Genomic DNA, 12,646 nt, shown 5'->3' on the forward strand with positions numbered 1-12,646 from the left:
TTTGTCAACAAGAGCCTAGCATGTTTGTCTTCTGAGAGACTCTACCTACCAGTAGTTGACTGAGACAGATACTGATATTTACAGCCAACCATTGCACTGAGTTTGGGGACTATATGGAAGAGATAGGGGAAGGGTTGAAGGAGTTGAATGATATAGAAACCCTATAGGAAGAACAACAGTATCAACCAACCTGGACACTCAGAGATCCCAGAGACTAAGCCACCAACCAAAGAATACATATAAGGTGGTCTTTGGATTCTGGCACATATGTAGCAAATAACTGCCTTGTCTTGCCTCAGTGGGAGAGAAGTGCCTAACCCTGCAGAGACTTCTTGCCCCAAGGAAGGGGTATGCTGGGGTGGGATGATGAGGTATGAGAATATCAGTGAGTGGGGTTGGGGATTTAGCTCAGTGGTAGAGCGCTTGCCTAGCAAGTGCAAGGCCCTGGGTTTGATCCCCAGCTCCGAAAAAAAAAAAAAAGAAAGAAAGCGAATATCAGTGAGTGAGCATCCTCTCAGAGGCAAAAGAGAGGGAGAGTGGGTAAAAAACACCAGGAGGGAAAACAATGAATAAGAGCAACAATTGGAATGTACATAAAATAACTTAATAAAAAGATATTTTGTTTGAAATGAATAGACAATATGAAAATCTCTTTGAATAACCTATAATTGTGCTTTCTCTTTATTCAAAGAACCAATATTGAACTTAATTGTCAAACTATATGTATCTACTTTTGAGACTCTTCTCCAATTTTTCTTCTATTAGTTTGAGTGTGTCTGGTTTGATGTGGACGTCCTTGATCCACTTGTACTTAAGCTTTGTACAGGGTGATAAAAATGGATCAATCTGCATTCTTCTACATGCTGACTTCCAGTTGAACCAGCACCATTTGCTGAAAATGCTCTTTTTTCCATTGGATGGTTTTGGCTCCTTTGTCAAAAATCAAGTGACCATAGGTGTGTGGGTTCATTTCTGGGTCTTCAGTTCTATTCCACTGGTCAATCTGCCTGTCCCTGTACTAATACCATGCAGTTTTTATCAATATTGCTCTGTAATACTGCTTGAGTTCAGGGATAGTGATTCCCCTGGAAATCCTTTTATTGTTGAGGATAGTTTTAGCTATCCTGGATTTTTCATTCATTTATTATCTTTTGTAGGGCTGGATTTGTAGAACAATATTGTGTAAATTTGGTTTTGTCATGGAATATCTTGACTTCTCCATATATTTTAATTGAGATGTTTGCTGGATACAGTAACCTGGGCTGGCATTTTTTTTCTCTTAGGGTTTGTATGATATCTGTCCAGGATATTCTTGCTTTCATAGTCTCTGGTGAGAAGTCTGGTGTAATTCTGATAGGTCTGTCTTTATATATTACTTGACCTTTTTCCCTTACTGCTTTTAATTTTTTTCTTTGTTTTGTGCATTTGGTGTTTTGACTATTGTGTGATGGGAGGAGTTTCTTTTCCGGTCCAATCTATTTGAAGTTCTGTAGGCTTCTTGTATGTTTATGGGCATTTCTTTCTTTAGGTTAGGGAAGTTTTCTTCTATGATTTTGTTGAAGGTATTTACTGGTCTTTTGAGTTGGGAGTCTTCACTCTCTTCTATACCTATTATCCTTAGGTTTGATCTTCTCATTGTGCCCTTGATTTCCTGTATGTTTTGGGCCAATAGCTGTTTCGGTTTCACATTATCTTTGACAGTTGTGTAGATGATTTCTATGAAATCTTCTCCTCCTGAGATCCTCTCTTTTATCTCTTGTATTTTGTTGGTAATGCTTGTATCTACGGCTCCTTGTTTCTTCCTTTGGTTTTCTATATTCAGGGTTGTCTCCCTTTGTGCTTTCTTTATTGCTTCTATTTCCATTTTTAATTCCTTCACCTGTTTGATTGTGTTTTCCTGGAATTCTTCAAGGGATTTTTGTCTATCCTCTCTATAGGCTTCTGCTTGTTTATTTGTGTTTTCCTGCATTTCTCTATGGGAATTCTTTATGTCTTTCTTGAAGTCCTACTCATCATGATCAATTGTGATTTTAAATCTAGATCTTGCTTTTCTGGTGTGTTTGGATATTCAGTGTTTGCTTTGGTGGGAGAATTGGGCTCTGATGATGCCATGAAGTCTTGGTTTCTGTTGCCTGGGTTCCTGAGCTTGCCTCTCGCCTTCAGGTTGTCTCTGGTGTTACCTCGTTCTGCTATTTCTGACAGTGGCTAGACCATCCTACAGGCCTGTGTGTCAGGAGTGCTGTAGACCTGTTTCCCTGTTTTCTTTCAGCCAGTTATGGGAACAGAGTGTTCTGCTTTCAGGCGTGTAGTTGTTCCTGTCTACTGGTCTTTAGCTGTTCCTGTGCCTGTGTGTCGTGAGTCCACCAGGCAGGTCACTTGGAGCAGAAAAGTTGGTCTTACCTCTGGTCTCGGGCCTGAAGTCACTCCTTGGGGCTGGCTTTCAGCTCTCCATGAGGGCAGCAACCAGAAGGACCTGCTTTGCCTTCTCTCAGTTCCCTGTGTACAGGGGGCCCAGATGCCAATAGGCGCTTTCCTCTAGAGTCATAAATGTGGACAGAGAATAGTCTCCTCTCACTTCCCAGGTGTGTCTGCCCCTTTGAAGGTCTAGCTCTCCCTCCCACAGGTACAGGGTGCTGTTTGACCAGGTCCCTTCAGATCCAGGCATAGTCTGGACTGCAGGCTCCTGCAGCTTGAGTGTCCCTCTCTTCCTGTTCCCAGAGGTTCTATACAGTTTCCTCTTGGGCCAGGAATGTAAGCAACCATGGACGGTACTGTCATTCTCTCCTGCCCTGCACTCTCAGGAGTGCCCACCTGTCTGGGTGATGTGCTCTTCTGTCTCCCACTGTGTTTGGGAGCAGGGAGCAGTGGACTGGGATTAGCAAGGTTTGGGCTACAGGTAGAAACCGGAAATGTCTGGTCCCAGAGGATTTTGCCTTTGTGAGTCTGAGTCCACCAGGGAGATCTCTTGGAGCAGAAATTTTGGTCTTACCTCTGGTCTCAGCACTGAAGTCACTCCTCGTTGCTGGCTTTCAGTTCTCCGTGAAGTCAGAAGCCAGAAGGGCCTGCCCTACCTTCTCTTGGGTCCCTGTGCACAGGGTTCCCAGATGGCACTAGGCATTTTCCTCTAGAGTCAGAAATGTAGGCCTCCATTTTTGTTTTTTATTGCTTCTATTTTTATTTGCAGGCCTTGAACAGTTTTATTTATTTATTTTACCTGTTTATTTTAATTATCTGTATTCTTTAAGGCATTAATTATATATTTTTGAAGGCCTCTACATGTTTGATTTTATTTTCCTCTATTTCTGTAAAGGGTTTATTCATTTCTTCTTTAAAGGCCTCTATCATGTTTATAAGATTGGACTTAATGTCACTTTCTTGTGATTTGTTTGTGTTAGGATAGCCAGGACTTGCTGTAGTGGGGTAGCTTTGCTCTGAACATATCATATTGCCCTCACTTTTGCTTGATTTTGTTCTTTTTTCCATTCCTTTTCTTTCCTTTTTCTTTTATTTCTTTTTTGTTTGTTTATTTTACAGTTAATTGGAGAATTGAAGGTCTTTTTTCCAGCTTCCTAGGAGTAAGTATATGTGTGTATTCCAGTCCTAATTGTAGCCTTGAGAATTTACAATTGTTTTTATTAGTGTGGTTGGTTGGTTTTTAATTTATTTTTTGACTTATTCATTTTACATTCTGCTCTCTGCCCTTTTCTGGTCATTACCTCCCAGAATCCTTCCCAACATCTCCCTCCTTTCTCCACTGAACATGTTGAACCCCTCATAACACAGCTCCCCCAGTATCATTCCACCCTGACACTTCAAGTCTCTGTAAGGCTAGATGCTTTCTCTCCCATTGAGGCCAGACAAGGCAGTCCAGATGGAAGGGCATATCCCATGGACAGGCAACAGCTTTTGGAATAGCCCTCATTCAAGTTGTTTGGCATCCATATGACAACCAGGCTGTATATCTGCTACATTTGGTAAAGCCTAGGTCCATACAGTGTATATTCTTTGGTTGATGGTTTGAATTCTGAGAGTCCCAAAGGTCAGGTTAGTTTTCTCTGTTGGTCTTCCTGTGGAGTTTCTATAGTTCTCAGGGCCTGCAATCCTCCCTCCTGTGTTTCCAAAGCTCCATCCACTGTTTGGCTGTGGATGTGTATATCTGTCTGAGTCAGCTGGTGGTAGAGCCTCTCAGCAGACAACCTGTTCCTGTTTCGAAACATAATAGAGAAATATTACTAGTGCTAGGGATTGGTGTTTGTTCATGGGATGGGTCTCAAGTTGGATCAGTTATTGATTGACCATTCTGTCAGTGTCTGCTCCATGCCCTCTTCCTGCATTTCTTGTAGACAGTATAAATTTTGAGTTAAAAGTTTTGTTGGTGGGTTAGTGTCTCTATCATTTGACCAGGGTTCCTTCCTGTCTGGGTACAGGAGGTAGCCTGCTCAGGTTCACTATCCCTAATGTTTTTGAGTCAAAGCTAAGGTTACTCCCATTTATACTTGGGTGTCTCCCTTATCAAAGGTCTCTATCTTGTCCCAGTGCTGCATCCTACCTCTTCACCCCCATCAGTTGTAGATTTTCATTCATTTTCATGGCCATCAACCATCCTTCCTCTTCTTTCATTTACCTGATCCTGAACTTCCCATTCCCTCCCAGCTCCCATTCTTCCCACCTTCCTCCCTCCATCTCCTTTATATGACTCTTTTATTCCCCTTTATAAGTGAGAATCAAGCTTCCTTGCTTGGGCCTACCTTCTTCTTTAGCTTCTTTGGGTTTATGAAGTATAATATATTACCCAAATTTTATGGCTAATGTTGGCTTGTAAGTGAGAATATACCATGTGTGTCCTCATTCTGGATGATAATCTCAGGTTCTTTCCATTTGTAAAGAAAATTTGCAAATTTCTCAAGCTGGCCTTTAGGCATCCATTTGTTCCTGGATGTTCTTGTTGTAGCAGGTATTGGGAGGGGGCCTAATTTAGATTATCCTAGTGAGCCAGGCTTCTTGTGGGTATTCTTGGACTGGATAATCAAACTCATGGGTGGTACAAATCTCCTGGTGCCTGTCTGTGCCCCTGGGAATACAGTATGTATGGTAATGGATAGAGGGGAAGGCAGGCAGAGGGGTGACAGTACAATGAGGCTCCAGAGAACAGAGGGAATTGGTGCAGGAGTAGAATTTTTTTCTTTTTTTTTTTTTTTTGGTTCTTTTTTTCGGAGCTGGGGACCGAACCCAGGGCCTTGCGCTTCCTAGGCAAGCGCTCTACCACTGAGCTAAATCCCCAACCCCGCAGGAGTAGAATTTAACCTGTGTGCTTCCAGATTAGCAGTTCTGATGAAGTTAGGTGGAGAAGTGGTAGGACAATGGAGGTCTGTGGGCTGTAGTAATCTAGGGGGTTCTTTCAGAAGAGGGAGAAAAGGATTGAAAGATTGACAGGAGTGAAGGACACCACAAGAAACTCTACAGAATCAATTAACATGTCTCCATTGGGGTTCATGTAGACTTAACTGCCAAACAGGTAGCATGTGTGGAATAGCTTTAGGCCCTCTGCATATATGTTACAGTTGTAAAACTGGGTCTTCATGAGGAACTCCTATAGTGGGAGCAGAAGCTATCTTTGACTGCACTGTCAGCCTTTGGATCTCCTTTTCCTATTGGGCTTTGCCTAGGGCAGCCTCAGTAGAAGTTGAGCCTAGTTTTACTGCAATTTGATATGCCAGGGCTGGTTTATATCTTTGGGTGGCCTCTGTTTTTCTTAGTAGAAGTGGAGGAGAGGCAAGTGGTGGAGAGGATGAAAGGGTAGAACTGGGAGGACAAGAGAAAGAGGAAGCTGGGTAAAGTAAACAAGTAACTGAACCAATTAGAAAATATACTGAACAGGATATTGCAGCTGCTTGTATTATGAATGTTAAATTTGTTCCACAAAAAAACAAAAAAAAAAAACCCAAACAACAACAATAAGGAAACAACAACAACAACAACAACAAAAACCTGCTTGTAAGAGAGTGTCTGCTTGTAGCTTCTGGGAACCTGCCCCTAGTTGGTTTTAATTGTTAAATAAAGATGCCGACAGCCAATACATAGCTGAAGAGACAGACAGAGGTGGGATTTTAGGATTTTCTGGACTTGGGATTTGGAGGGGAGGAAGGAGATCTGCCATGCCAAGAAAGTGTGGGGGAAAGAAGAGAGGCCATGCCTGAGAATCTTGCAGGACAGAGGAGCATTGCTGCCATGTGAAGGAGCTGGGAGAGCACAGCTCAGAAGGCTGCCTAGAGGACTGCCCAACCAGGTCTAGAACAGCCAAGATAGAACATAGAATTAGCAAGCAGTAACTTGGCATTATCCATAGGAGGTTGATTCTAGCATCACTGGAGGATAGGCAGTGTCCCAGTTTTTATGCTGTTTAAGGTATATCAAATACAACAGCTGTGTGTGTGTTTTCATTCAGGAGTATAAGCCACTTCGGTGGGTAGCAAACCTTGTGCCAGATTTAATTGGTATTTAATCCTAAAAATATAATAGAAATATTGATAAATTCAGTCCCAAAGTTGGGTGAGAAATTATTGATATTTGCATGGAATACTAATGACCTGCATGAATACTTCAGAACCAAGAAGTTTACAAAAGGGAATTATGTCCTGAATTTTGATGTCTGACTTCCATGTGCATGGTATGTTGTGCATGTATCTACACAATCTGTGCTCACACAAGCATATATTTATACAGAAATAAAAAAAAACAGAAATAAAGCAAACAATATTTAGCAGCAATTATTAAATTCATACATAGTTGTTTAGAAATAATAATAAACTTAAAAATAAATTAACCACCAGGTACTATTTATGCTTCTCATATATTTACAAGTGTTATAAAGCCCAAATGATCACTGTGTTCTTAAAATAATTGAAGCTAGACAGCACCTTCTGCAGAGACATATAACACCAAGCAATCTGGGAATTGCATTCAGACTATTTGAAGTGTGCCACTTGACAGAATACATTCTCACATTAAAAAGAAAACAACAGCAGCAGCAGCAGCAGCAGCAACAACAACAACAACAACAACAACAACAACAACAACACTATAGAAAATTACTTGAACCACACTCAAGCCTTTCATAAGTGAACAAAGACTAAAAAGAAGTTTCTTCTACAGAAGAGTACTTCAGAGCCCAGGACCTTAATAATGCTGAACTATAAGTAGCCATAGTAAAGAGGATCTGTAAAAAGAATAAAACAACTTTTGTTATCACACTCTGACTTCTTATGGACAGAAGGAATAGTGGATACTATAAACATACACAATCAGTCCACACATTCACAGAGGGGAAGGGGAGACTCGCAGGCATCCTGAGAGAACTGATTTGCAAACTCGCCTGCTCACACAGTATTTGCATTTAAATTACTTGTACACCTTTAAGTAGCTATGCAGTGACATGTCACAACAGTGTCATCAATTGAAAGATATATTATAGAGAAATTGGCAGTGGAGTATTTTATAATTATTTCCAAATACCCAGTGTCTCTCCCAAAATATAAATGTTCTAGTTTACCATATACCTAGTTTGCATAGCCTTTGGCTGGCTGATAGGTCACAAATCTTTCTACTTTATTACTGTACAAAAAAGATCATTAGAGCTCAATGAGTAATAGAAACATGAACTTTAGAGGAGCCACAATGAGTGTACTGTAGCACACATGAAAAGCATACACCAGCATGGAGGGGTTTCAATGAACTGATCTTTTGAGTAAAGAGGTTGTTCTGGCTGGTGCAGTGATAGATAAGTGAATGAATGAAGGACAAGGATATTACCCAGAATAATGTAGGGATCAAGAACACTGTCTACTTAGGCTACAAAATGTAAAATGGTAAGTGTTTCTTCAATAATGCATTAGTTCTAATTTCCCTTAACATGAGCTCAATAATCATTTAAGCATAATTCAGTTATTAACACTACAACCCCAAAACAAGTATATTAAATTGCTGAAGTACATTTTTCTCTATAATTTTTTCTATTTCTATTATATTTCCTTATTTTAAAATATTTTTATTTAATAGTTTACATGCAATACTGAGCTTGTACAAATGGATTTTTTTGTTTTGTTTTGTTTTGCTTTGTTTTTGTGGTTTGACTATGCAGTGTTTGTCCTGCATTTGGCTCCAATGCTTTGTTTCCAGCTCTGTTCTATCTGAGGACCTTGTAGAGACTAGGAGGTAGGAAATGGCTGGAGAATGGACATCACCGGACTGTGCCTCTGAAGAATATAGTGGTCACCATTATACTCTCTTTTCTTTTCTCCTCTACCTCGTCTCTGTCCCTTTCTCTCTGCTTCCTTTTCATCACGTGGTAAACAGACTTTTCCGCTACACACTTCTTCCATGATGTTGAGCCTGACCAAGAATCTTGTGATTGTAAACTGGACTAGGCTGAGAATCACATGAAAGATTGGCCAGTGGACATGTGTGGGGGCATTTTCATTAGTATGTTGATGATTTAATTGTATCGATATGGGAAGACCTTCTATTTTGTGTGCCACTATTACCTCAGTGTGGCTTCATAGCTTATGTAAGAATGTAGAAGTTGAGATGAGAACTTGGAGGCATGAATTCATTGTTCTCTTTCTCTGTCGATGGAGTTTTTATTAGTAGCTACCTTAAGCTCCTACCACTGGGACCTTTCTGCCTAGTCTAGAACTGTGATATAATCCAGCCCTCTCTCTAGCCAGTTGTTTTTTTGATGGGATATTTTATCACAGCAAATAGAAAAGAAAACAGGCTCAGAATATGTGTAGCCAGGGCTATGAACCAAAATCTAAGAAATTGTGAGCTAAAATATTCTCTTCTTGTTGATATTTAGGGTCACACATATGCAAAGTAGCTGATCAACAAAGGCACTGTTTTATTTCTTCTCCACTGAATGTTTATAGGTGATAACATTTACTAAGCTGTTGCTACTCATAGAAAAAAATAAATAAAACAAAGCCATTGGTTTGCATATAGATGAAGCAATAAAAACTGTGTCAATAGTGCATCATTCTTCAAATTATCACAGCTTTACAGCTGGTATACTTTGGGAATGTTTCTGTTTCTTTAAATTACCTTGAAACCACTTATATATATTCAGTGCATGGATGAATGAAATATTTTATGGAATGATTACATTTCAACTCATCTCTAGATTACTTGTAGCCATTTTTATAGTGTGAATGCTGTACCAATAAGTCCAGCTATTATCCAGGGAATAATGAGAAGAAATTCAACCTATATTTGTTCAGGATAAGCAACATGATTTTTCATGTATTTTTGATCCAACTGTTTATATATATAGATGTTGTGCTCACAGGTATGAAGGACCACTGCATTATCAGTTATAACATGTTTCCAAGTAAGACAGAACACAATTAATATAAGAAAACACATGTATAAACAGGGATGCAAAGTATTTTTTCACCCGAACCAGTGGCTTTTGATGTTTTCTGGTTAATTCCTGGAACTGTCTCTTTGCTGATGATATTATTAATCAGCATGTTTCCCTGTATAACTATCCATGCTCAGATAGTTTATAAATTTGGAAAAAGAAGGGCGACAGAGGATAAATTATATCGACATATACGACCACATGTGTTTATCATTGTTACTCTCCCACTACCAAGAATAGGTACCTGAGAAACACTATGCTAAAATGTTCATAGAAGATATGCAAAGTACAACTCTATGGGATAAATAGCACAGCAGATTTCTCAAGCAGTTGTGAATCAGTCAAACAGTGGATTAGAGACAGATAGGAGTATAAAAATCCAATATAAATTATAAAATATCAAGGTGTTGGTTTGTTGTACATAAAAGTTTCTTATTTTCCATGACTAAATTAGCACATGCACCATAAAACTTTATTGATTAATTAATGTCTGTGATGATTTAATCCAGAAGAGTATTGTATATTCATGGACTTTCCTCTTCTAGATGGTTTATGTCAATATTCAATTCTTGGATGTTTTCTCTGTCTATGTTTTTTGCATGCCAAGCTGTTTTCTTATGGGTTCCATCTCAGACTTTTCCCTAGGGTTTCACAGTGTTACTTAGCAGGCTTTCTCCCACCCTATGCCAAATTTCTCCTGAAATTCTAGTTTTGTAGCTGAGTTCAGATAGAAATAATTTCAACTGACTGATCACACATAAGAGACATTAACTGAAAGGGGACCAAGGAAAATAGAAAAGAAAGTATATTGTAGTTTCTGAAATGCTATTTTAAGATGATCAGTGGCTGAATATGACGAACCAAGTTTTTTCACATTTATAGAAATTTGATTTATAAAAAATTCAATGCTATTACATGTTTTCAGAGGTTCTTAAGGATATTACTAGTACAAAAACTTAAAAGTAAGTGAAAGAGAGGAAAAAGTTGTATATTTTGTGTATTTATAGCAACACATTTTAAAATTTGTGCGGCCTACATTCCTCCAATTATTTAAACAAATACATGGATTTTTATATCGAGTAGACAAAGATAAAGCTATTTTTATACTTTATTTATATAGTTGAATGAATTTCTCAATTAGAATTCAGTTTATTTTGCTAAGAAATTTTAAGGGCTGGGATATGTAAGAGGAAATAATATGAAAGAGAAAAGTGTGTATTATACAGATATGAGACCTTGAGTTCAGGTTACCAGCACCCATAAAAGCCAGCAGTACAAACATTATAACCTGCACCTTCATTCGTCATGCAACACTCATGTCAGCATCAACTGGACTCCAGCTCATATACACCATGCCACCTACAGGCAGCATGTGCATCTTCTTTGCTGGTTTCACACAATGCTTATAAATTGTATCATGAAGAATCCCCCAGTTTTAACATCACCAGCATCTTGGAGTATCCTTCTCAACTCAAACTTCACCTCCATAGTTTCTTGTACATCCCACTCAGGAGTTTAATGCATAAATTTAACTTTTCATATGTATTGTTTGACCTTAAACACTTTCTCAAACTTGGCGCAAGCTTCCACTGTCCAACTGCCCTCAAATTTTTAAATGTCTGCAACACCAGTGCTATATGGAGGAAGACAAAAAACAATTCTGCCATCCATTGAAAACTATAATGTCTATGTGCCTGAACAACTTAAAAGGCCAAGCATTTACATAGGAAGTGCTTTTCAATCAAGGGACATCTCCAGACACATTTTTTATTGGCATATTCATTGTTTACTCCTTCGAAGAAAATAAAGTTTATATTGTTTTCAACTTCACAGGATGGAACCATATATCTAGTATCTTGGCATCAATGCACCATTTCCATATTAAGTGCTAAGAGGAAGGTTTTCATTAAATTGAACAATTATACTTTCAAATTTTCATGTTGACATTTACATGTGCCTTGTCTTAACCTGTCTTGACTGCGATTTTAATTAGGTTTCAGTCCCTCTTTCAATAAACTGCACATTTTTCACAACTTTCGGCTCCATTTTATGTGATGTCTGACTGTAAATCTGATTAAAAGAAGTAAGCAGTGTCCATGCCATAGTGTATTTGCTGCCTAAAAGCATAATAGTTCATTGTACTTGATTTTAGACTTTCGTAAGTTTTCAGGACATGGACTGAGGGTAAGCCAGTTGATCCTTTGTTAACATGTAAGTAGTGGCCTCTATTCCACTCCAATAAAGACCTTATTTTCTGGGTATTCTCATAGTAACCACCTATTCTGTCCAGATCTTTAAGATATTTTTGCATTCCCATAAGCATGGATTATCACATTCTAGCTCTAAATTCTACAGATAAAACTCTTTGCATTCCAGAGATCCATTGGTCCATGAATCTCTTATGTGAGTTTATCCCCACAAAGCCATTTTTCAGTGTGACGGTTTTGTCTTAATTATGTTCCTCAATGTTATGACAGAATTCCTGATATATACTGATTAAGTGAAGGAGGATTTATTTGTCTTACTTCAGAGCAGAAACCTGTGGTAGTCTCAATGTGATAGTCAGTGATTGTTACATGGAACAGGAAGAAGAGAGCTTGGCCAGGAGTGAGGTAGAAAATAAAGAGTACAACCAACTTTCCTCTCCCTAGGTGACCCACTTCTTCCAGTCACATTTCACCTTTGCATGGTTTTTTAACCTCCCAAAATAGTTTCATCATCTGATGAGGAAATCTTCAAACAAATGAGCCTGGGGGGATAGTTCACTCAAATTATAAGAGGATACAACCCATATTTATCATAGTTCTTTCTAAATATCAAACTGTAATTTTACAACTTGAGTAAATGTCACAGTTGTATAAGACCCATCTGAAAGAAAGTCAAAAAACCTACATGATCTTTTTGTACCAAATGATAATTTTATAACCTGTCAGACAGAATTGTTGTATAACATTTTATCAATTTTTGATGTATGACATAACTTAAATCAAAAAATATTTCAGTGATTTGTTACATTCCATTTTGTGCCACTTTGTGGATGCTTTTGAAGTATTATTGACGTTTATTCATTCATCTGTTTTCATTTCCTTTAAAAAAAAAAGCACAATTTGACTCCTTAATTGACTAACTGACCATAGTTTGACTTCCTTAGTGAGTTCTGTTATGAATAAAAATTATTTACATTTCCCTTCACTTAAATTATAAACTTTTTATAATTGATTTACTAGCTAG

Source organism: Rattus norvegicus, chromosome 4, assembly GCF_021556685.1.
Source record: "Rattus norvegicus strain SHRSP/BbbUtx chromosome 4, alternate assembly SHRSP_T2T, whole genome shotgun sequence".
Classification (NCBI taxonomy): Eukaryota; Metazoa; Chordata; class Mammalia; order Rodentia; family Muridae; genus Rattus; species Rattus norvegicus.